General features: G+C 44.3%; 1 long non-coding RNA gene across 1 annotated transcript in view; it reads right to left on the bottom strand.

Moving 5' to 3' along the window:
• Positions 1-25,943, bottom strand: part of LOC109495232 — a 221,220-nt gene that overhangs the window by 91,204 nt on the left and 104,073 nt on the right. The window contains exons 5-7 of the long non-coding RNA XR_006591291.1: positions 5,449-5,508; positions 3,793-3,884; positions 1,068-1,209 (exon numbers count right to left, since the gene is read on the bottom strand). This is a non-coding gene — a long non-coding RNA (uncharacterized LOC109495232). The remainder of the gene's footprint in view (positions 1-1,067; positions 1,210-3,792; positions 3,885-5,448; positions 5,509-25,943) is intronic.

Here is a 25,943-nt window from a genome sequence, read left to right on the forward strand (position 1 = left end):
CTTCTTCCATTGGGGGGCCGGGCGGCGAGGGTAAAACCACAATGCAGATGCATCATAAAGAGTCTAGGGGTTACCGCAGGGCAGCGGTGAAGAGAAGAGAGCGTGTTCTGCACCTGTAGCTCTCGGTCTGTCAATCCCGCCGCGCTGGAAGCCATCAGGCCAGGATGTTGAGAGCCACAAAGTCAGGATGCTGTGCCCCCCAAGCTTCTAATGTGTAACCTACTTATCACCGCCCTTGCCTCCGGCTCACCTCTAACTAACTGCCCACTCTATCACTTCCTGGGGTCACCTCCTGTTTAGTTCGGTGCCCCCGAGAAGCAGGTGCCCAGATGAGATTAGACATGCAAGGAATTTATTGGGAGAAGTATTTGTAAAGGCAAAAAGGGGAGGAGCTGGCGAAGGCGGGTCTCGTTCTGCAAAGGGGAGAGAAGGGGAGAAGGATGGAGGGGGCAACCAGGCAGGCAGCCATGGGCAGCGGTGCAGTTCCAAGACAAGTTTGGCCAGGCCAAGGAGGGGCTCTCCAGCCAAAGCCATCTGTCAGGGGAGTCCCGCATCTACCACACGCGTGGGCCGGTTTCAGTGGCCTGACTGTGCTCAGGCATTCCTGGGAGCGGCCCATGGGAAGCGTGGCTTTCATGTGCACGTGATGGTGGATCAGGAAGTGTATCCTGATGCAACTGTACTTCCTGCAGCATCGGATCTGAGTGGTGCATTTGCATGGTCACTACATCTCCCAAATAAACTACCTGCACCAGAGTCTGATTTTTTTTTAATTTATTTTTGAGAGAGAGAGAAACAGAGCATGAGTGGGGGAGGGGCAGAGAGAGAAGGAGACACAGAATCCCAAGCAGGCTCCAGGCTCCAAGCTGTCAGCACGGAGCCCGATGACGGGCTTGAACCCACCAACTATGAGATCATGACCTGAGCAGAAGTTGGAGGCTTAACCGACTGAGCTGCCCAGGCGCCCCCAGAGTCTGCTTTTAGTAGTGGGAGTGGTGGTAGGTTAACTCAAACTATGATGATAAGAAGGCCTGAGAAGGAACCATATATAGAAGAAAACAAAGCACCTGGATCGTTTGGACACCTGGATCCAGCCATTCCTGATGTGAGATAATCCATCGAATGTTGCCGTTACAGAAGTCATTACGTGTCCTTTGTTTGTTGTTTTGATCTTTGTACTTGATGTTTCAGCTGGTTGGTGTTGGGTTTCTGTCAATTGCAATCAAAAGGATATTGTCTATATAGAAAAGACGCTTAAATTCTGAGAACAAACTGAGGGTTGATGGGGGGTGGGGGAGAGGAGAAAGTAGATGACGGGCATTGAGGAGGGCACCTGTCGGGATGAGCACTGGGTATTGTATGAAAGCCAATTTGACAATAACTTCTATCTAATATAAAACAATAATAAAAAAAGGATACTGCCTAATACAGATAGCTAGATATCAGTTTTGACTAGTATTGCTCTGAAATTCATTTTGTTTCCCTTGGATTTAGTAAGCCAGCCATGTGAAGATTTTCTTCCCTAAGCCTTCTCTATGGCAATCCTTGGCCCTCTCCCTTCTCTCCGCTCAGAACATTATGGCACAGGGGACCCTAGAACCCGCCATCTGATGCTTAGTTTAGTTCCTTTGCTTGTACTGGGCCTGTCCGGGGCTCTGTGCTGTGTGGGGACAGGAAATGCTGGTTGAGTTGAAGGAAAGTATTTAAATGTGACTCCCCATAAATTGTTACTGACCCTGGACAAATGGACCTACTGGCAAAGCTGCTAATTAATCCAACAATAATTCCGAGGCAATCAGGCTTCATTAACGTGGGTTCTGGCCTCATTTTCAGAAGTGCTTTGGATTGACAACTGTGGCCTGGCAGCTAGACCAGGTATGTCTAGCCAATGAATCGTGATGCCTTCTGTCACCTCCACTCCCTGGGAATTTAGACAGATCAATCGATCCCTCTTTGGAGCCAGCCATCTCTACTGGCAAAGGAAAAAGTCTGCGCCAGGGTTTCTGACTCCTTCAGCAGCTTCCTCACCCAGCCGGCTTCTTCTGCAATTTCATGGGTAAAGGGAGGCCCTAAGGCCTGAGCGTTTCAGTTCCTTACCACCAACTGCGAAATCCGACGGCAAAGAGTTCTGTGCAAAAGACAACCAGATGCCTTTGGACACAGAAATTAATCACTTACAGTTCAAAATAAGTGATCTTTATTTTTCAAAGATACAGATGAATTTGAATAAAGAGCATAAGAGCATACAGGCATTTTTTTGGTACTGTTCTTGCAATTTTTGATAAGATTAAAATAAATAAAATGTTTTGAATACTGGAGAAAGTAAGGTGCTTTAAATTTGTCATTTGGATAAGGTACAAATTTGGGGAACCATTGCTCTGTCTTGTAGAAAGCCCTTATCTGAGCATATGAATAGCACGAATAGCATTTTTCCTTGATTCCTGTTACTGACAGAGATTTTCTCCCATTTTTTAAAACACTTATTAGATGGGGTGCCTGGGTGGCTCGGTTCAGTTGAGCGTCAGACTTCAGCTCAGGTCATAATCTTGTGGTTCGTGGATTCGAGCTCTGTGTCGGGCTCCGTGCTGACAGCTTGGAGCCTGCTTTGGGTTCTGTGACGCACTCCCTCTCTTTCTGCCCCTCCCCTACTGGTACTCTCTCTCTCTCTCAAAACAAATAAACATTTAAAAAAAATTTTTTAACATCTGTTTGGTCATTTCAATTACTTGAGCTATCTTGAACTGCGATCTCCCAATGAACAGTTTAGAAAGTGGAGTCTACCGATTAGTAAGATTTAGTTTCTTATCTAGACTAGAATCTGGGATCCATTCTTACCTCTAAGCGTATGGTTCCCGTGAAGATTTTCACTCCAAGAACTTCTTGACCTACTTTTGGCTTTTTGCCACAGCTGAACAGAATGGCTTCCCTCTCTCCATTTTGAAGGATGCACCACCAAATGGGCCACTTGTTAAAAAATAAACATTTCCGCCCAGTGGGACTGATTCAGAGCCTGTGAATGACCACGCGTTTCCCGGCGGTCTGAGCAAAAACACTCTGCCGACCTCCAACCTCCCCAAGTACTCAGGAACAATGTATCTTCCAAGATGCCCTTCTTGTCCCTTCTCCCAAAGTAATTTTGCAGAAGTGACAGTAATTTTAGAATGTCAAAATGCATGACCTGGGCAGAAAATAACAAAGACAGATATAGCTAGTGAACACGGTCTTCCCACGAGAAGAGCTCGTCACCTTAGGCGGCAAAGAGAGGAAGGGTCGCCTTGCCTTCCCTTCATAATTTGTTGAAATATGTATTAAGAACCTGCACTCTGACAAAAATTGTGCCAGGCACATGGGATACAAAGATAATAACATTCATCTCCATCTCCGTCTTTGATAAACACAGTCTGCCAGGTCAGAATCTCCCACAAATCGGTGACAGGTGTGCAGAAAGTTTAATCCCATCAGCCACTGGGGCAGCCAGGAGGGTCTCGGGGTGGGTAAGTCCCTCCGTGTGGTCAAAGCACATGGCAGGCTCCTCCACTGCTCCCAATGTGCCCTTGAAATCACACCATTGTTCATGTGTACCATCACATGGCAGAGATCAGGAAGCACTAGAAGAGTCCGACAACTCGAGAAATAATGACAACTTTTGCCAGTGCTTATCGTGTATTTGTTTCTGTTCTAAGTGCTTCACACACAGGGCCTCATCATCTCCTCACGACAAACTTCAAACATTAGGTAACAGCATTTTCACTGTTCAGATAAGGAAGCTATGGCAAAGGGTAAGGTACTTACTCAAGCTCACTCCAGACAGTAAAGGACAACCCAGGTTCAAAGCCAGGCTTTCCGGTTCTAGATGCGTTCTTCATCATGACGCTGTGCTGCCTCTGGAAGACATAACCATGAGTACATTATGGTAAATCCTGTAACTTTCGTATGCAGAAAACACTGTGGGTATCCAGAGGACGGGGTAACCCTGTCTTCCTGGGAGAACCGGAGCCCTCACCTAAATACCGGCTGATAGGAGATAGTCCTGAACAACATTTCCTGGACTTCAATAACAATATTTGGGGAAACAAAGAATTAAAAGTCTTGTCTTCAGTTAGAGATCACTACGATGTGATGGTAACCAAGAATCAGAGTGAGTGAGGTGGAAATAACAGCAGGATCACAAGGCCAGAACGTCAACAGGATAAAGGCTCTCGGGTCCTGGGAGTCAACCTGTGTGCTTGGTTCAGTCCTGAGCTGTTGACGGTGGGCTGCTGGCTTTTCACGAGGAGTGTAGTCTGCATTTGATCTGGGGGATTCTGGGACGTGGGCTGGTTGATTTTGTGCTGGCCTGTTCTCAAGAACTTGTTGGAAATTTTGGCCAGGACTTGGCAAATGGAAAGGATAAGGAATAACTTGCCCCAATTTCTTATTGAATTTATCCATTCTTCACTGTCACTTACAGTAATTTCCTAATTTGAACCGGTTACGCAACGGCAAAACCCCGCAACAGCCCCTCACAATCCACAGGGCGAGGCCCAAGCTCTATTCTTCAGTCTGATGTGAAGGACCCCGTGTGAGCCCTGGTTATCTGGCCAGCTCGGTTTATCATCATCTCCTCCGGTCTTCAGCCACGCCACATTCCCATTCTTCTCCAACATCACAGGCTACATTCTTACAAGTTTCTATAACTATTTGTATGTGATTTCTTCTGCTTGGAATATCTTTCCTCTGCAAATACAGCTGAATAAAACCTATCAACTATTCATACATTCATACAGAGCTCTAAAGAAAAGGTTTTCATGATCCCCTTACTCAACGTCTTGAGCAAAGTTCTATTAGATTTTCTCTATGCTTCCTTGCACAGTATCTATCTATCTATCTATCTATCTATCTATCTACCTACCTATCTATCTGTAAATCTGTATCAATGTCTTTATTTCTATCTATCTTTCTATCTAGGTAGATAGATCTAGACAGATACAGGGAGAGATCTACACAGGTATCTATAGGATAGATGGATAGATAGATAATCGATAGGTAGATAGATAATGACTGATAAATAATTGATACATAGATAGGTGATAGATGATAGATAGATAGATAGATAGATAGATAGATAGATAGATAGATAATTTTTAGAACATCATATTTGCAGATTGTGAGTTCTTCCTGGAAAAAACTTCCCACACGTCACCATCTCTTAGCACAGAGGTTGATCTGGAGAGAGCATCGATCAATGTCGGTTGAATTAACATTCTATGAAAGCACAAACACAACAGGAAGAAAAAATATACATTACTCTCAGATAAAAAAAAAGGGGCTTAAGACCTGAGCATTGGGGGTGGGTGGCAGGTGGGCATAAAAACATAAACTAAAATGGAAGAATTCCCTCAAAGCGCAAACAGCTGCCCAGTGGAAAGAGGCTGCGAGGGCAGAGAGAGGAAGGCTGGTTTTACTTACCTGAATGCAAGCCTTGGGCAGGAGGAAAACGGCTTGGGGTGCTGGGGAGAAGGCACAATTCTAGGAAGAAAGGAAAAGAAATCTGGCTTTGAAACAAGGGATCCAGAGCGAAAGAAGAGTTAAAATATTTATAAGAAGAAAAGCACATGGTACATTATACGTTAACCAACAGGCCTCGCAGCCTTTGAGCAAATCTCTGGAGAGCAATTTTTGAAGTTCTCTGTGCAAAGGCAGAGTGTACACATCTCCGGGTTGATGCGCAATCTCTCTCCCCAACAAAACTGAAAGCTCGCCTCGAACATGGTACATATTTGTCCTTGCCGTATCCAGCAAGGCCTTTTGCTGCGGAGCTAAAGAAAAAAAAAAAAAAAGAATGGAAAAGAAAGAGAAATCCTATTTAACCAACTCACAGAGGTTATCTCCTGATAATTGAGCTTGGAAAGAGGCAAGATGCCTCCTCTTTGCCAAGGTCACGGATGACTCTTGGCTAGATATCGGGCAAGGGGGCGGGGGGAGGTTTGGGGGGTTGTGCAATGCAGGGGAAGTGGCTTTGCTCAATCATGGCTGTTTCAGAACCATTTTAAAGAGAATGCCTTCCTTGTGGAATGCTTAATAATCTTCGGAGCCAAGGGGATGACAGCTAAGATTACAAACTCAAAAAAGAAGCCAAGAAAAACCAGCCTGCCCCGGCCCTCGTGTTTCTGTAGCCATTAATCCCAGAGACACCACCTGGGGAAGGCTGGTGCTTGACAGAACAAAAAGAGAAAACCAGGCCCTCGAGTCACTTATTGGAGGGAATGGATGCATGTAAATGAGGCAGATCTGGAGTAAAATTGCAGAAGATCCAGCCCAATGATCTGGTACCTTCCACACAACACTGTGCCCATCCCCCCTCCGTACATGGGTTAACGCGAAAAGAAGGGAAATAATGTTCTTTCAATGTTTACAAAAGTCTCAGGGACTTCTATATATTTTGTTTCATTTCATTCTTACAAGAACCCTGTCGGGCAGGCATGATTATCGTCAGCGTCTAGTTGAGAAAAATAAGTCTTAGAAAGATTTCCTTCTCAATGCCACGCAAGTAGGACGGAGGGGGCCTGGATGGAAACGCAGACTTCTTCGTTCAAGAAATACTTCTTATTTATCTATATTACACCGTCTAGATCCTGGGTTCGATAATAAGGATTCAAAATCAGAAAGATACCATTTGAAAGACTCAGGGAACTAAATAGTCTGGAAGAGACACAGACACCTAAAGAATTACGGGGCGATGTAATATATTGAGTTAAAATTGAGGTCTGCACGAAATCCGGGAAATGAGCCTACTTTCCGACAGTGAGACACCAAAATGGCCTCCTAAGATGCCTCCACCCCACCGTTACGTTCTAACCTAAGTCTTGGGTCTTTCAATCAAGTATGTGCAGAAGCAAATGAGTGCACCGAGTATTTGTTGAGCACTTACTATGAACAGATCCAGACGGGAGGGTGGAATAAAAAAGAGAGAGGACCAAACAGTTGGATCCCATCCTATATAAGCACGGGCCTGGGATTCACTGCAGAAGAGAAAGAAGGGACAACACCGCCACGCGCATAACATCTTAGAACGACCACGCACCCTGGTACCAGCCACCTGATCAGATGTAGGGACGCTCAGCAAGAGGAGTATGTCCATTCTTTAAAGGTGGCAGAGCACAGGGCAAACGCCAGGACTGGGAGTAGACTTGCCATCTCCCAAAGTACCCCCAAAATGGAAGCTGGGAGAGGTTCTGTTGTTTGGGAGGGGAGAAGTTCAGGAGCCCTAACACACTGGAGAAGGTGAAATTTAACAAATGGTGGCAGGAGGCAAAGTTTCAGCAGTGCTAACAGGGAATCACATGGAGTTTCCTCGATGAATTCTTGGGTCCACACCAGCTCCCCGTGCCTTCCTTTTTTCCTGCCTCAGATCTGCAAACCCCTTCCTCCTGAGGAACAATGACCTCAGACGTGGCTCTTGCTACCAGTGAAGACAGCCCCCACAGGACTCTCTCATTCAAAGGACCTTCCCGATAACTAAATGGAAAACGAACAGCATGAAACTGAGCACCCCCCTCACCAGGGCTTTCCTCAACTCCAGCTGAGCCTTGCCCCAGCTACTCTGCCCTCCTTGTCTCGTTTAACTCCTGTCCTTCGTCCCACCAAACGTGTCTCCCCAACTTATGCCCCAGTACTGTGAACCTGGGATGAAGTAGCTTGTTTCCCGGTGCTATCACGTGCTGGCTGCGTGGCCACAGAAACGGATTCAACCTCTTGGAACCCGCGCGTCCTCATCCGTAGAAGGGAATTGTTTCAACGTAGCCTTTTCTCTATCCTCGATAAAATACTCCAAAACACGGTGGCTTAAAGCAACCGCCATTTCTTAATTCATGGGTATGAGCTGGCAGTTGGGGTTATGCTCATCTGGGCAATTCTTCTGGTCTTAGAGGAGCTCATTCATCCATCCAGGGTCAGCTGCCAGCTGTTTGGGATTGGCAGGCTGTCAGCGAGGACAGCCAGGGGCAGCCAAGCTATGAATATCTCATCGTCTGGCAGGCTGGCCTGGGCTGGTTCACATGATAACCCAGGTTTCCAAGAGGAGCAAAAAGACAGGTCCTGGTGGATGAGGACTTTTCGAGTCTCGGCGTGCATCCAGCCTGTTAGTATCCCATTGCTGGAAACAGTCACATGACTTAACCCAGAGTCTGTGGGAGAGGGCGCCACCCTATGGCAGGGCCAATGGACAAAGGCCAATTTTGCACACACCCCCACTGCCAGGAAATACGTGATAACGTTTGGAGACGTTTATAGTTATCGCAACGGGCAGGAGGGTAGTGCTACCGGCATCTAGCGGGTAGAGACCAGAGATGCCGCTAAGCATCCTAATGCACAGGGCAGCCCCCACAGTGAAGAGTTATCTGCCCCAAGATGTCAATGGTGCCGGAGTTAAGAAATTCTGCTCTAGTGAGTATTGTAGGTGCAATTCAGTATGATGGTTGGTACATGGTAGGTTAGTAGATTCCTAAACGACACTGCTTGACTCCACTTGTGTCACTTTTCATCCCCATGGGCCAGTGCCTCACCTCTGAAACAGAGCTAACAATGGCTCCCACCTCATAGGATCGCTGTGAAGGTGAAAAAAAAAAGTCACTACATATAAAGTATTTAGGAAAGTGCTTGGCATTTAGCAAAAGCGCTATAAACGAGCCATTGATGTATTAAGAAGCCACGTGCATTGTAACTGCACTCTCCAGCCCGTCTCTGAAAACCTTCCCAGCCCCGCTCATACTTCGCGCTCATGATGATCAACCACTGTGACGCCAGAGAGCTTGGGTTCCTCGGCCTGAATCCTGACTGCCAGTGGCTTAGGTGACAGGATGCTAGGTGATTAAGGAGAGATGCGGTACATTAATCATTTCATATTTAGAAGAACCTTATGAACCCGGTACCACTATTTCTCAGGCAAAGCTTTAGAGGGTTCATGCACTTGCCCAAAGTCCCAGCCAGGAAGCAGAGAGTCACAATTCGCACCAGGCCCTGAAGCCTGTGCCTGACACGTCTTGAGGAGCTACCACCTCTCAGCACCATCGCTAATGGATTCGGCGCGTCAACCCCTGCCCTTCCATCTACGAAAAGTGAATTCGCAGGCGGGCGTGAAATGCCATGCTACCACTTAGGGGTGGGGGGAATCTGAGAACAGAGCGCAATCCCTCTGAGCCATCATATATAAAAAGACCCTCAACTTCACTGATCGTCGACATCCAACAATATCTAAAGACCCTGTAACATGGAGGAGGTCCAGCACCTAAATTTCGGGGAGTGAAGATCTCCTTAGAATGCCTTAGAAAAATCCATACGTGAAGCTGGACGTAGTGACTGTGAATAATGTACAAAGGGTCGCTTGGGCATCCTTGAAATTCCTCCCTTTCTAGTCTGACCTTGCCCAGTTATGGGGGTTTACGGAGCAGGGTTGATGGCCAGGTATGTATCTGCAAACTGCCAGGCGGACATCCACGAACCATTCGGCTGTGTCTGGGTCACAGCGCGAACGTGAGAGGAGAGAAAAGGTCATTTAATAGGGCTATTGCCCTCTCGGCTTCGCTGGTTCAATATGTTTCTCAGCATTCTCAAGAAACTAATATTCCCCTGCTTGCTCTCTGCGCTGAACTCTTTGGGCAGCTATGACCTCTTAACTGTTTCTTGGTGGCTGCAGGTGAACCTCACTTCTTCCTACTGTCTTCCCTGGGAGCCTTTCACTTCTCTTTGATTCTCCAGAACTGTGCTGATGTAGAGGAAGCCCTGCTCTCAAAGTAAGAATTCCTGGGTGTAGATGAGCCCTAACGGGGCAACTCTGGAAAATTACTAAAATCCTCTGCGCGATGGTTTCCTCATTCGGAAAACGGGAAGCTCATAATATCAATGTCAAGAGCCAATCTGAGAATAAAATTGGTTTAGGTCGTATTAAAGTGCATTATAATGTATATAATATATAACGTGCTGTTGTCATTCCTTACCTAGGTATCGCTTTGGGGGTCCTTTGTTAAGCCTCTCTGAGGTACTGCGAACGGATAAAGAACGTACATGCATTATCCCATCTCACAAACGACCCTGGGACACAGGACCCATTATTGGCCCCATTTTAGGGCAAAGGAGACTGAGGCTCGCAGAGGTTGAGTAGTCTCCCAAAGCCAGTAGATGGCAGAGCCAGTGCGTGAACATGGGTGTACCTCAGTGCCTAACACCACATTCTTACACCACGATATGGTCTCCCCCAAACAGAAAAGAGGGTGAAAAAAGACAAGGAGGGAACCAAAGTTATTAGCATTGAGATGACTGTGCCTTCTATCGGGTTTTAGAAAAATGATATATGGTAAGCAAGACACCGACTGTGTAGAGTCTATCAAATTGCAAAATTATTTATAATCTTCACAACAACTCTATGAGGTAAATATTTTATCTCCTTTGGACAGCTGGGAAATCGAGGCTCAGGGGTTTAAGAAATACACCTCCAAAAGCAGCACTAGTAAATAAAGGAATCGAGCCTTGAACCCAAGTCTTCTGGGACCAATTCCCGCCATCTTTTCCACTGCTCCGGTGTGAATTTGAAGCTTGCCAGCTGTGTGACCTTGGACAAGCTACTTAACCTCTCTGGGGCTCAATTACCTCCTATTTAAAAGAAAGGCATTTTTTAAAAAAAGTTTATTTACTTTGAAAGAGAGAGAAAGGGAGAGAGCGTGAGTGGGGGAGGGACAGAGAGAGAGGGGGAGACAGAGAGAATCTGTCAGCTCAGAACCCAACGTGGGACTCGATCTTAGGAATCGTGAGATCATGACCTGAGCCGAAACCAAGAGTCGGATGCTTAACCAGCTGAGCCACCCAGGCGCCCCAGGAAGGCATATTTTAAGGAGGAGGTCCAGGAAGATAAAGTAACATGAAGCATGGAAAGTTCCCAAACACAGCAGGCACTCAACAATTGACAGTTGGGATTATTATACCGTGTCATCCCAGTGTGTTAATACCTCGTTTTCGTAACATGATCCTAATGAAAAAATTCAGCTTTTTCCCCTTCCTGTGTAGGCAAAACCCCAGTTCGTTCTTCCCTACTACGACTCTCTTCCTTGAGTGTCTCCTTTACTACTAACGCAGAACACTTCACTTCTGACACTCCTGGTCATAAATGATATAGATGAACACCCAGGTGGAAGAGATACGTAGGTCAAGGTCTGGGTCCCAAGGGCAGGAGCTTCTGTCTCTGTGGAGTTGAGGTGCATCTTCCTCCTGGTGTGGATGTGTTCCCAACCTGGATGCTCCCCCAAACACAATATTATTGGGATTTTATGAAGGCTTCCTCATGTAGGCATGATCAATTATTAGCTAATATCTAGCCCCTCTCTCCTCTCTGGAGGATGGGGGTGGGGCTGAAAATTCCAAGCTTCTAATCATGGCTTGGTCTTTCTGGTGACCAGCGCCATCCAGGGACCATCCAGGAGCCCACCCAGAGTCACTTCATGAGAACAAAAGATGTCCCTAGTGCTCTTATCACTTGGGAATTTACAAGGGTTTTAGGAGTCCTGTGCTAGGAACTGGGGGCAGGGACCAATATATATATATATATATTTTTTTTTTCTATTATCTCATAGCAATTAACATCTTACACATTGTGTTTAATTTTTTTCTTAAAGTCTGATTTTTAAAAATTTTTTTTTTCAACGTTTATTTATTTTTGGGACAGAGAGAGACAGAGCATGAACGGGGGAGGGGCAGAGAGAGAGGGAGACACAGAATCGGAAACAGGCTCCAGGCTCCGAGCCATCAGCCCATAGCCCAACGCGGGGCTCGAACTCACAGACCGCGAGATCGTGACCTGGCTGAAGTCGGACGCTTAACTGACTGCGCCACCCAGGCGCCCCTTAAAGTCTGATTTTTAAAATTTTTAATAGTTACTACCTTCATATGGTTCAAGTTTCAAAGGAGTAAAAATGTTCTTTTTCTAGTTTTATTGAGATGTAATTGACATAACATTGTGTAAGTTTAAGGTATATAATGTAATGAGTTAATATGTATATATTGTGAATTCTGATGGCTGCAATACGGTTAGTGAACACATCCATCACCCAACAAAGTTACATTCTGTGTATGTGTGTGTGGTGAGAACTTTCCAGATCTACTCCCCTACCTGCTTTCAAGTATACACTATTGAATTTTGTTAGCTATAGTCACCACGCTAGGTATTACATCCCCATAACTTACACATTTCGTAACTGGAAGTTTGTACCCTTCGACCACTGTGGAGGAAAAAAATTTTTTCCCTTTACCCTTCAAGTTTCTTCTAGAATTAAATTTAAAACATTTTTTAAAAAGAGGGGGGCACGTGGGTGGCTCAGTCAGTTAAGCCTCCAACTCTTGATTTAGGTTCAGGTCATGATCTTATGGTTCATGAGATTGAGTCCCAAGTAGGGCTCTGCACTGACAGCACAGAGCTTGCTTGGGGTCCTCTCTCTCCCTCTCTCTCTGCCCCTTCATCGCTCTCTCTCTCTCTCTCACTCTCTGTCAAAGTAAACAAATAAATATTTTTTAAAGAATCAAATTGACATGAGACAGAATAACAGAAGAAGAAAAAAAAAAACCTTTGAATTGTATATGCATATGTATATGCCCAATAATGAAATTGAGATCCAAAGAAATGACCAAGGCAGGCAGTGTTTAAACTTTTTAGACAAAGAGGCAGCACATCTGTGAGGAATTGACAGGACAGAGAAAACTTATGCTTGGGAGCTTCAATTAGTCAGGAATGCTAAATAGAATTGGGGCTAGGGTAGAAAATCGGTAAAAGTAACAAGGTTTGTTTATACAGCCTTCTTGGCTCTGAATTCCCTATCTCCCACGAAAAGGAAATATCTTTACCTCCTGGTACGGGGAGTGGTGGGGGGCGGTGGAGGGAGGGGAGGTATTTTTCCAATGGGAGGTTTGTATCCTGCTTTCTGGAGACAGAGGGGAGTCACAATGCTTTTCTTGCACCGGCTGGTCCTTAAGTAACTTCAATTCAAAATAAACAACTTGCCAAAGTGGCACATTTTGGGGTGTCCCTGCTCTTGGCCCCCGTATCACTTGCATCCATTTCTCCCACATACCCCCGCCCCTGGCAACCACCAATCTGTTCTGTTTCTATGAACTGGGGTTTTTTGATTCCACATATAAGTGAGGTCATGCAGTTTTATCATTGTCTGTCTGATTTGTTTCACTTAGTATAATGCCTTGTCAAATATTACTTGACCATATATTCGTGGGTTTATATATAGGCTCTTGATTCTGTTCCACTGGTCTATGTGCCCGTTTTTATGCCAGTACCACACTGTTTTGATTACTATAGCTTTTAATATAGTTTTAAATCAGGAAGTGTGATGCCTCTAGCTTTGTTCTTCTTTTTCAGGATTGCTCTGGCTATTCAGGTTCTTTTGCGGTTCCATACTGATTTTAGGATTTTTTTTTCTATTTCTATAAAATACATCATTGGAATATTCATAGGGTTTGCATAAAATCTATAGATGACTTTGGGTAGTATGGATACTTGGATGACATTAATTTTTTTCAATCCATGAATAAGAGATGTCTTTCAATGTTTTTCATCAATGTCTTATAATTTTCAGTGTAGAGATTTTTCACTTCCTTGGTTAAATTTATTCCTAAGCATTTTATTGTTTTTGATGCTATTGTAAGTGGGATTATTTTCTTTATTTCTTTTTCAAATAATTCGTTTTTAGAATATAGAAAAAAGCCTGATTTCTGTATGTTGATTTTGTATCCTGCAACTTTACTGACTTTGTTTATCAGTTCTAAGAGATTTTTGGTGGAGTGTTTAGGATTTTCTGTATATAGCATCATGTCTTCTGCAAACAGACAATTTTACTTCTTCCTTTCTGATTTGGATGTCTTTTATTTCTTTTTCTTGCCTAATTGCTCTGGCTAGGACTTCCAGTACTATGTTAAGCAGGAGTAGTGAGAGTGGGCACTTTTATTTTGTTCCTGATCTTAGAGGAAAACTTTCACTTTCACCATTGAGTATGATGTGAGCTGTGGGCTTGTCATATAGGGCCTTTATTAGAATGAGGTATGTTCCTTCTATACCCAGTTAGTTAGGTGGGGCTTTTTAACGTATAAAATGAATGGCTATTGAATTTTGTGAAATGCTTTTTCTGTATCTATTGAGATGATTTTTATCCTTCATTTAATTGTGATGTATCACATTCATCAATTTCCCTATGTTGAGCCATTCTTTCATCCCAGGGATGAATTCCACTTGATCATGGTGGATAATCTTTTTAATGTGCTGTTGAATTTAGTTTAATAGTATTTTGTTGAAAATGTTTACAACTATATTCATCAGGGATGTTGGCTTATAGGCTGTTTGTTTGTTTGTTTGTATTTGAAACATTCTTACCTAACTTTGGTAACAGGGTAATTTTGGTCTATCAAGTGAATTTAGAAGTGTTCCCTCCTCTTCTATTTTTTAAAAAGAATTTGAGAAAGATTTTTATTAATTCTTTGTTAAATGATTGGTAGAATTTACCAGTGAAACCATCTGGCTCCTGGGCTTTTCTTTAGTGGGGGTTTTTGATTAACGATTCAACTTCCTTATATAATATTGGTCTGTTCAGACTTTTTTTATTTCTTCCTGATCCAGTCTTGGTATGTTGTATATCTGTTTCTTCTAGATTCACCAGTTGGTTGGCGTACAATTGTTTATAGTAGTCTCACGATCTTTTGTATGTCTGTGGCATCAGTTGGAATGTCTTCATTTTCATTTATAATTTTATGTATTGGCTTCTCTCTCTTTTTTTCTTGGTTAGTCTAGATAAGCATTTATCAATTTTGTCTCTTCAAAAAACTAACTTTTAGTTTTGTTAATCGTTTCTATTGTTTTCCTATTCTCTAGGTTCATTTACTTCTGTTCCAATCTTTATTAGCTCCTCCCTTCGACTAACTTTGGGCTTAGGGGGTTGTTTTTCTATTTCCTTGAAACGTAAAGTTGCTGGGGTCGGCAATCATTCCTGGTAGGGTGCGGTATCAGACTGTGCTCTCCCACCAGATGGTGCCACTGGCTGGACTCTGTGTTCAGACAGGGCTGAATACAGAGCTTTGCTGTCAGACGAGATTACAGGCTATGCTCTGCAATCAGGCAGGCTTATAGGCTGGGCTCCACTGCAGGGCAGGACTATAGGCTGGATTCCAAGGCTGCCCAAGGTCACTCTTAAAGCTCCCTGGTTAGACAGGGCCAAAGCCTATTCTTAACAGTTGAGCAGGGCTTCTGGCTCGGATTTCTCCCCGAGTGTGGTTGAACCAGGGGCTCCATGGCCTTTGGCAAGGCCTCCTGGATGGCAGCACTGGAGGCTATACTCAGCAATTGGCGGAGGCTGCAAACTCACTTCCCTATCTGGGTGAGGCTCTAGAATGGGCCCCGTGGCCAGTATGGCTCATTGAGGGCTCATGTCAGGCACAACTACCAACTGAGTTCCCCCACCAGAAGGGGTCACCGGCTAGACTGCAAATGAGCAAAACCACTGGCTGGGATCTCTGCTTGGGTTCCACTGCAAACGGAAATGCATTCCACTAAGATCTGAACACTGGTTGCTCTAAGTCCTATCTCCCTTCTCTGTTTCTATCTGATTCCGAGTAGTCAAGCCCTGCCAGTGATCCCCATGAAGTGAGACCCAAGTGGGCCTCCTGGGAAGTGTTCCACGATGCTGGGGAAGCTGCACCTCTACCTTGGGCTCTTGTCTTTCCCACTGGAAAAGTGGTAGGCCCAGAGGGGCCCTTTTGGTGTGGTGCTGTGCAGGCCTGGGCGAAGGGTGATGTGGTCAGAGTGTAAACACCCTTCTCACGCTTCAAATGTGGTCCTTCTCCCTCCCTGTGGTCTAGGGGGGTGCTTCAGCCTCACCTCCAGATTCTAGGGCTTTCGCAGTGGTGATGTCTGTTGTCTTATCTATGGATAGTTGCTAGTTGGTCTTCTTGTGGGGAAGGCCGAAGTTGGAAACCACCTGTGTCATCATCTTGGTTATGTGACTTACACATTGTGTTTAAAGATGTCATTTCAGTAAGCCTATGACACAAGCAGGGGTTACGGTCCCTTGTTTCTGATGATGACATCGAGATGACACTTGCTCAAATCACATAAGTAGGAAGTAAAGGATTTATTTACCACTCTTTTGATGTCAGATGAAGGATCATTTCCACGGCACGGTGCCAGACGTTGAACACAATACACATTACCTCTTCGTTCACTTATTTATTCAATACCTGTGGAGTTATCCCTCAGGTTTGAGAGTGAAAGTTGGGCTCAACTTTCTTCTCCCTTAGGGGTCACCTTCTTCGCCAGAAAATGGAGTTTCTTACTGGTGATTGAAGACGCCTTCCCAAGAGGCAAGAAAACCACTGATTAATTTAACAGACATTTATTGAGCACCTACTATAATGCCGAGACATAATACTAAGTGTGGGAGAAACAGCAAACATGGCCTCTGTGCTCTTGGAAAGCATCCAAGTGCAATGAAGTGTTACACCTGCCTCCACACAAGTGCTAGGAAGGAAAAATGAGTCACCAAACTCCACCTAGAGGGGATGGGAAAACATCCATGGCAAATGATGTCTGAGCTGACATGTGAGTGATAAGTCGATGTCAGCCAGGTAGTAGTTGTTCGAGCAAAAGAGAGTATATGCAAGGGAGAGGTGTGGCACAGAGGAAGAGTAGAAAGAATCACTGGAAAGCCAGAGTACCGAAGCAGGGAATGCAGAAAGTTGGCCTAGAAAGGGAAGTAGGGGAGAATACCGCATACTGTATAAGCTGTGCCAAGTTCTAACTTTATCTGAAATCCTTGAGGAATCATTCAGAAATTCTAAGAAAGAGGCAACCAAATCAGGATACTGGTTGGCTTTTTGGTATTATAGGACTATCACGACGGTTGGCCAGAGGACGGATGCACTGGGGTATGGAAAAGACTAGAGAGAGTAAGACCGATTAGTGTTATTTGCAACAATTGAGGCCAGAGCTGACGGTGGCCTGGAGGTGGTGGTGAGGAAGGGGAAAAAAAAAAAAAAAAAAAAAAAAGATGGATTCCTGAGATATTTAGGGAAAAACATGAATAATGACCCGTGAGTTACGCTGGTCATATTTTCATCTCTGCTGCTGCCCCAATATTTGCACGGGGCAAATGAACAGAGTTCAGTCCTTCGCAGACCTGACTTGGAATTTGGAGAGCCACCAGAAGATGGGTGTTGGGGTCGGCTCCGAGGATCCTTCAAAAAGATGAGCTGTGACTGTCGAGCAGCTTTCCCACCAACCTACTGACAAGCATCCTAGCAAAGGGGCTGGTGGAAAAAGTGTGTAACAGACGCAAGGTCTCTATACACGGATGACAATTGACGCATCGGCACCGTTGTAGCAACAGGGCCAGCGGTGGTCCACAGCAAACACCTCGAGCATGGAATTGGCTAAATTGGACTCCTGACAGCTTCAGACGCAGAGGCAAAGCCTGCATCTCAAACAGAAGGGGGAGAATTGTCTAAATGCTTCGATTCTTGTAATTGAAGCAATCGCACATCATTTTGCATGCCAGCTTCCTGACAGGATAACCAGTTTGAGCTGAGTGTGGGAATTCAATTATGTATCTTCTGTCTGAATCTTTGAAAGAAAACCACCCGACTGGCCTGTCAAATACCCAGCGTGTTTGCCTGTTGGAAATTGCTATCTCCTCCTGACACAGAAAATGTCTCTGCAGAAGAAAAGCCTATTATATTTTACAAAGCTAGCATAACCCTATCACAAAACTTGACAAAAAAGCATAAAGAAAGAAAAGCACAGACCAATTTTATCTATGAATATAAATGCAAAATTCCTAAATAAAATATAAGCATATGAAATGTAGCAGGGTAACACGAGAGGCTTTTCCATTAAAAATTGAAACAAAGTAGTATGCCCACTATGACCCTAATTGTTTAATATCACTCTAAATGTATGGCCAATGCAATAAGACAAGAAACATAAATAAATAAAGGACGCAATTGTTGAAGAGGAAATGGCAACGTTTTTCATTATTTGCATTATCTACCTAGAAAATCCAAGCAAATTAACTGGAAGAAAAATCTTAGCACCCATAAGAGTTCATTCATTCCTCTTCTAGGAATTTAATCTGAAGAAATATTCAGAAAGTCAAAGATTTATGATAGAGTCCCATCCCAGTGTTATTTTTATTAGTGAAAAAAACTGAATATAATCCAAATATCTAAAGATAAGGGCCTGATCAAATATATTACTTTAGATCTAGATGATGAAATATAAAACAATTAAAATATATGTTAAAGAATATTTAAGGGGCGCCTGGGTGGCTCAGTTGGTAAAGTGTCCGACTTCAGCTCAGGTCATGATCTCACTGTCTGTGAGTTCGAGCCCCACATCGGGCTCTGTGCTGACAGCTACCTCAGAGCCTGGAGCTGGTCCTTGGATTCTGTGTCTCCCTCTCTCTCTGCCCCTCCCCTGCTAGTGTGCTCTCTCTCTCTCTTTCTCTCCGTCTCTCGCTCTCAAAAATAATAAATAAAACACTTAAAGAATATTTAATAACATAAGAAAATGTTCATACATCCTGGGAATAAGCACAAAATACAAATCTAAATACAGTATGATTACTTTTTTGGAAAATAAACAAATAAATATGTATATACACGTATTTGCGTTGAAAACATGCTGGAAGGAAGGAACGTGAAAATGGTATCACTGTTATCACAGGGGTTTTTCAACTTTTCAACTTTTAGAGAATTTACATGCACCAGTCTTACAAGTTACACTATAAATATACAATAAAATACACAGTAAAAATTTGGAGGATATTACCAGATGATGTCTGAGATCCCTATCAATCTGCTTCTGGCATAAAAATGACAACGTCTATAAAAATCTGACACTTTAAAACGGAAGAGGATCTGTGATACTATTACCCCCTGTCGATCTGTGTTGGGTTGCCCCATAATGGTAGCAAGTAGCTTCACTAAGAGATTTTGGGGAGGTTGGCTTCCTGAACACAGACTCTATCCTTCAACCTTATCATCCAATGAAACCTTTTTCTTTCTGGGCCCCAGCTGGAGCCCAGTTTGTCACCCAATTCCTTGTTTGCCTTACTTGCTGTCTCCCCTGGGCCCCTGCAGGCAACCCTTACCAAACCAGATAGCAGGACTCCATCTGAGATGAGCTTCCCAGGTGGCTTATCTTCCAGCAGCACTATATCAAAAACCACTTGGATGCCTGGTTCAGGTCTCTCCCTGGGGACATCCACCAAGGGTAGGGTCTTAGATTTACACGAGTCCTCCCTTAATGGGTTCCTTGTCTGAATTTTGCCTTGTGGTGGACCCACAGCAGACTCAACCCAGACACCAACCAACCTAGCAGACAACGCTTAAGTCCCAAGGAGCTAAATTCAAGCTGAATATTTTACCTACCGAACTGGCCTGGAATGGGAAGACACTGGGGGTTTACTGAGGCCAGAGACTTTGGGAAGAACTAAGAGTCCAATTCAGAACAGCTGTGAAGTCCCATCCATAAAATGAGAGCAAAACCATAAACCAGAAATGAAATCTAGGATATGGAAGAGTCAGAAATGCAGAGAAGCTTGAACACAGCTATAGAATCTCCAGGATGGCCAGGACTCAGCTTCAGGGATCGCTTGTGGGCATATTGTGAACGATTAAAACAGGGGACCCAGGAACACAAGCCCAAATGCCTGAAGAGCCCAGGTAATTAAAAGAGAAGATGGACGGCCAGCAGGAGAGTGCCTGCCTCATGCAAAGAGAGGCAGTCGCTACTCAGGAACGCCGATCCCCTGCTACCAGATCTGTTCATTATTTTATTTTTTAAAATAGGCTCCCTGCCCAGTGTGGGGCTTGAACTTTCCATCCCGAGATTAAGAGTCATGTGCTCTACTGACTGAGCCAGCCTGGCGCCCCCAAATCCCTCAATCTTGAAATGTTGCCATTTCATGTTTTGAATGGCATTCACGCCAAAGCCAAACAAAACGTAGTTGCAGGCTTGATTCACTCAATGGACAGCAATTCATGACGTCTGAGGAAAAGTTACAAAGTTGGAAAAGGAGGAAGAATTAATTGACTCTTGCCAGACTGACCCACCCTCAACCTTCCCCAACAGGCTTTCCTTTACAGGAATGGGAGAAAGAAAGAATTATGCTTTCATTGCTCCAAAGAGCGACCCATCCGACCCCAGGGTGAGGGCAAGGATGACATGGCCACCCACTGACGCTAGCCCCCACCTATTTCCCCACACCTAGGAGTCCGTGGGGACAGACCGGAAACCAGCACAGTTCCAGAAACCAGCTGTGAGGCCCTCAGACGCTCAATAGTAATGAGTGTGGAAATCTGAACGCCATTGTCACTTCTATGGGGTCCCGCCCACCGATAGCTCCTTTGATGCGTTTCTACTTCAGGATACTTCTGACAAGAGAGTAGGGTTTTTTCTTACACCAATAACCAAATCTCCAACTCTCCGGACACCAGCTGGATGTCCCACAACGTAATTCAATTCTGACACCGTCTATCTGGACATCCACTGGTTAAGGGCTGCGCCTGCTTCATTCAGATGCCAGTTACACCGGGACTTTGGATGCTCTGACTATAAACTCAGGGAGTTCCCCCAAACCCCTCTTCCGGTTCAGGAATTTTCTGAAACAGTTCACAGAACTCAGGAGAGCACTTTACTTACTTTTACTAAGTATGGAAGTTCATTATAAAGGATACAGGCAAACAGCCAGATGAAGAGGTATGTAGGGCAAGATCTGGAAGGGGTCTGAGCAGAGGACCTTCTGTCCCATGGGGTTGGCTGTGCTACCCTGCCAGCAACTGTGTTCACTAACACCGAGACTCCCCGAACCATGCAGTTTAGGGGTCTTTGATGGAAGTTTCATTACACAGGAGTGGTTGATTAAATCATCGGTTACTCGTAGTTAACTCAGTCACCAGCCCCTCTCCCCTCTCCCAGAGGTCAGGGGGTAGGGCTGAAAGTCTGGAACCTCTAATGATGCCTGGTCTTTCAGGTGACCAGCCCATCTCCCCTCAAACCCTCACCGGAGTCCTCAATCTACCTAGGATCCCACCCACTGGTCACCTCACTAGCATACCAAGGACCCTGGGGACAAAGACTAAGTATATTTCTTTCTTTTTTAATGTTTATGGTTTTTTTTGAGAGAGAGACAGAGCACAAGTGGAGGAGGGGCAGAGAGAGAGGGAGACACAGAATCCAAAGCAGGCTCCAGGCTCTGAGCTGGTGGCACAGAGCCGGACATGGGGCTCCAACCCATGAACCATGAGATCACGACCTGAGCTGAAGTCGGATGCTTACCAGACAGAGCCACCCAGGTGTTCCCTAAATGTATATTTCTTATTATACAGGTATCACCCACTCTTCAAAAGTTCACATTTCAACACTTTGCTTTTTACAAAAGACCTACGTTGGTATCTGCTTTTGGTAACCAAAAGAAATCCGAAGAATATTTTTGCTTTTATGGGAAAGAAAAAAAAAAGCCCAGAAAGCAAAAATAGCATTCAGCATTTGTTCGGTGGCAAGTCGTTATAGAGGCAGTGCACATCCCAAGCAGCTAGAGCGGCAAAGCCAAGTCCTTGGTCGGGGAAGGCTGCTATTTTACCATCTTTTCTACTTTTCATATACAGCCTTCTTCAGTCTCTTGTTTAGACACTGGTGTTCTGTTCTCCTTTTCCCCTCGGGCAATTTTATCCATTTCCCCCCACCTTTGTGTAAGGTAAGAAAAATCCGAGCCAGAACCTTGGATCAGTTTCTCTCTGCCACCATACGAAGGCAGGGAGAAGGAAAGTATCATGACCATGACCTTTCGGCTTAATGTACAATGAGCTGCTCACCTGTAAACACGACCTAAACTCTGACCAGTCGGACTACTCTCCCTCCCTCATCTGGGAAGGAATTAAGGACGGGATGTCCGAAGAGAAATGCAAAATAGAACCAGCGAGGCGAACTGGCCAGAATGCCGGTTCAGCTTAACAACAGTCAAGTCAAGGGAGGTGGAATAAAACTATAGAAGAGCTTGCTGGTTGCCAAAAAGTATCCATTCGCCCCTCCTTTGCTAGTAGAACACCGTTTTATTTGGTGTGGCAATGCATTCATAAAACACTACTTTGGGGCGCCTGGGTGGCTCAGTCAGTTAAGCATCTGACTTGGGCTGAGGTCACGATCTCAGGGTTTGTGAGTTCCAGTCCCCCATCAGATGAGCACAAGCCCCGCATTGGGCAAGTAAGACTACTTTGCCCCACCTCCCATGAGGTCACATGTGACCCTATGATTGGGTTCTGGTCAATGACATGTAAATGAAGTGTTGACTGAACTTCCAGCAAGATCCCTCAAAGGAACTTCTCTCAGTTGGGACATTTGCCCATTTCCTTTCTCTTCTCCTCCTTCTTCTTCCCTGAAATCCAGGCATGGTGTTGAGACATCCAGCAGGCATCTTTGACCATGCGGTGGCCTTGATGATAAAGGTCACACACTTGAACGGCTTACGTGTACCGGGCAGATAAAAGGAGGTAGTCAAAACTAAAGAAGCCTTTCCGGACTTCTGTGCTGGCCTCCAAACTTCTTGCACGGGGGGAGAGAAATAAACTTCTCCTTTAAATCAGTTTTAACTTTAGTTTCCTGATACAGGCAGCCAAACCTAATCCTAACTGATACAGAAATTACATAAAGTGTATGTTTAAATCAGCTATAAATGTCTCTAAAGGAATTGTATTCCTTTAAGAAATGTATTTCTAAATAAATCTTCCTGGAAGGATCGTAATATGTGAACTGAAATCTGCTAAGAAAAAACGATCATAGAAATATACAAGGTATAAACAATCTCTTCTGTGAATACTAAGTTTGCTGGAAAAGGTGAACCGAGAAGGGGGAAAAGGCAGCCAAGGAAGGGGGAAAATTCTCACCAGATAGGTTAAAGAAAAGAAAAGAAAGAGAGAAAGAAACAAGGCTCCTGCAAGGGGAGGAGATGCTTTGCTCTGCATAAGCAGGGGCTCTTCTATTTTTCTTTCTCCTGAAAGCTTTGATCTTGCGGTCTCTGAAAAGAGATTAGAGAAGAAAAGACAGATATCGCAAGTGTTAGCATCTGCTGACTGAGGCTCGGTGGGGGGAGGTGAAAGCACTGAGAGGGGAAAATCTCACCAGTGTGCTCAAAGCTGTGAACAGCCAAGGAGGGGGGTAAAAACCCTAAGAAGGGTGCTGATGAAGATTTTTGGGAGGTTTTGGTGGCAATCTAGCCTGTTCGATGGAAACCTGAGTTAACCCTCGGAGGCCTGGCTACCCGGTTAAGATTCAGTGAGCTTCTCTATTAGGATTGCCCGACTTCAGATCAAACAGACCGGCCCACTATCATGACTTGGTGGTATTACCAAGTATATCCAGGTATACTTGGATTACAGGAGAAAATCTGGTGCAAAGGGTTAATTTACAGAGTACGTTGTTTTGTTTTGTTTCCATTTTCTTAAACCGCTCTCAAATAGCGTGCTTGGGGCGACGTGGCAACCAAATTGTGCTCTTGTCTGTCCGGATACCAACATTCATTTCGTTTAAATCGTGTTTACCCTCTCTCTCTGCCCCTCCCCCGTTCATGCTCTGTCTCTCTCTGTCCCAAAAATAAAATAAAACGTTGAAAAAAAAATTAAAAAAAAAAAAAAGGGGGCGCCTGGGTGGCGCAGTCGGTTGAGCGTCCGACTTCAGCCAGGTCACGATCTCGCGGTCCGTGAGTTCGAGCCCCGCGTCGGGCTCTGGGCTGACGGCTCGGAGCCTGGAGCCTGTTTCCGATTCTGTGTCTCCCTCTCTCTCTGCCCCTTCCCCGTTCATGCTCTGTCTCTCTCTGTCCCAAAAATAAAATAAAACGTTGAAAAAAAAATTAAAAAAAAATAAATAAATCGTGTTTATTTTTCTTACACTGATGACACGATTACAGTTTACAAAGAGCTTTACACACATTATCTTTTCCAATTAGCACAGCATGCGTATAAAGTGATCAGGGCAAGTGTAGAGATCTAAGGTGCAGAGAGGTTACACGACGAGCTAACACCCTTTTATAAAAAACAGTACACCTGATATTTTTAAGTTTGGGGCATGGAACTTAGCATCCGTTCCCACTAATCCATGCTGAGTCAAGATTAAATGTGGAGGATTTTGATTCTATGTTTCATTGATCATGAATCAGTTTTCCTCCAAAGTCATCTACAGGGATGAACCAGGAGAGAGAATAAACCCCATCAAAGGTGACTTTCTTGGGACATCAGTGATAACAAAGCATAGGCTTCATAAGTGATAGGTTGGTGCTGGGTGAGAAAAGCGAACATGATATTTCCACCTGCTGTCACTGACCTCATGGTTCCTTCTACAACACATCCATAATACCAGTTAAATCCTCAGACTAGTCTCCTTTTCTTTACCCTTTTAGTCTAAGATTGTTGTTTTTATAAAAATGAGAGATGCCTTTTCCATCACGGCTCACAGAGAAGCTACTGAAATTTCTACTCATTTCAAAACCCTTTTGACTACTTGTTGAACCCTCATCCAAGCCAGAGATGAGCTTCTGCTGCCCGGAATAGCGGAAGCTAATCTCTGAAGGATTGACCGTCCAGATTACATTTAGAGCAAGTCACATACATCACAGTTTATAACGCATCTTCGTGTGCTCTGTGTAACTGAATCCTTGCAATAATCTAGCATCCCAGCCATGAGCATTATCCTCAGTCTGCATCTAAGAAAACCGAAGTGGAGAAAGTTAAAAATCTTACTCAGAACAGAAAGGGATGGAGTTGGAAATTAAATGCAGGAATGTTTTTACCCCACTGCAAATTTATTCTACAATACCCCCACTGAATTAAAATTTCTAACTGGCTCCTATACACATCAGAGTTACCACAGACCGATTAACCACAAGGAAAAAGATAAGGGATACTTTTTTACTTTAGAGTTGACTTCCCCCTGTTTTATAAATTGTTTCAGAGACAAAAATGAATCATTAAGGGCTAGAGTCACCATGAAGTACATAGAGTTACTAGTTTTCCTATATAAAGAGCTTTTTATTTTTATTTAAAAAAAATTTTTTTTTATGTTTATTTTTGAGACAGAGACAGACAGAGCATGAACGGGGGAGGGTCAGAGAGAGGGAGACACAGAATCTGAAACAGGCTCCAGGCTCTGAGCGGTCAGCCCAGAGCCTGACACGGGGCTCGAACTCATGGACCGCGAGATCATGACCTGAGCCGCAGTCGGCCGCTTAACCAACTGAGCCACCCAGGCGCCCCTAAAGAGCTTTTTAAAGATCATTAAGAAAACATCTGGGGCACTTGGTTGACTCAGTACAGTAGGCAACTTGATCTCAGGGTCATGAGTTCAAGCCCCATGGTATTTAAAATAAATAAATATGTAACATATACATAAAGTCATTAAGAAAACATCCTAACCCCGTAATGGAGGGGAAAAAAGATCACGAATAGGCAATTTATATAAAAAAAAAAAATGTAAGTAATACGAATATTCAATGACACTAAAAATCAAAGATATTTTAGGGAGATGTAGTCATCTTTCACTTTTAGACTCAAGTACTGATTGGTTGACTCTCCAGAAAGTCAGCAATGGACAAGGTCTGTTAAACCAGCAGATGCTTGGCATAGGAAGGTACAAGTCCTTCTTCTATGAACTATTTGTGGAAGTGGAAATTGGCACAATGATTCTGGAAATATGTGATAATATGGGTCAAAAGAGTCCAAAAACATTCCTATCAAGGACTTCTGGATTAAAATTAAACAGCCCAATACAAACCTCCCAGGAAAATTTTAACACTCAACAAAACACCCGAACTAGGATTGACAATTAGGTTAATGTCGTTGTAAGGGAAAGTTTTACTGGCCGGTAAGTATTAGACCCACAA

The sequence above is a fragment of the Felis catus genome, chromosome E3 (assembly GCF_018350175.1).
Source record: "Felis catus isolate Fca126 chromosome E3, F.catus_Fca126_mat1.0, whole genome shotgun sequence".
Classification (NCBI taxonomy): domain Eukaryota; kingdom Metazoa; phylum Chordata; class Mammalia; order Carnivora; family Felidae; genus Felis; species Felis catus.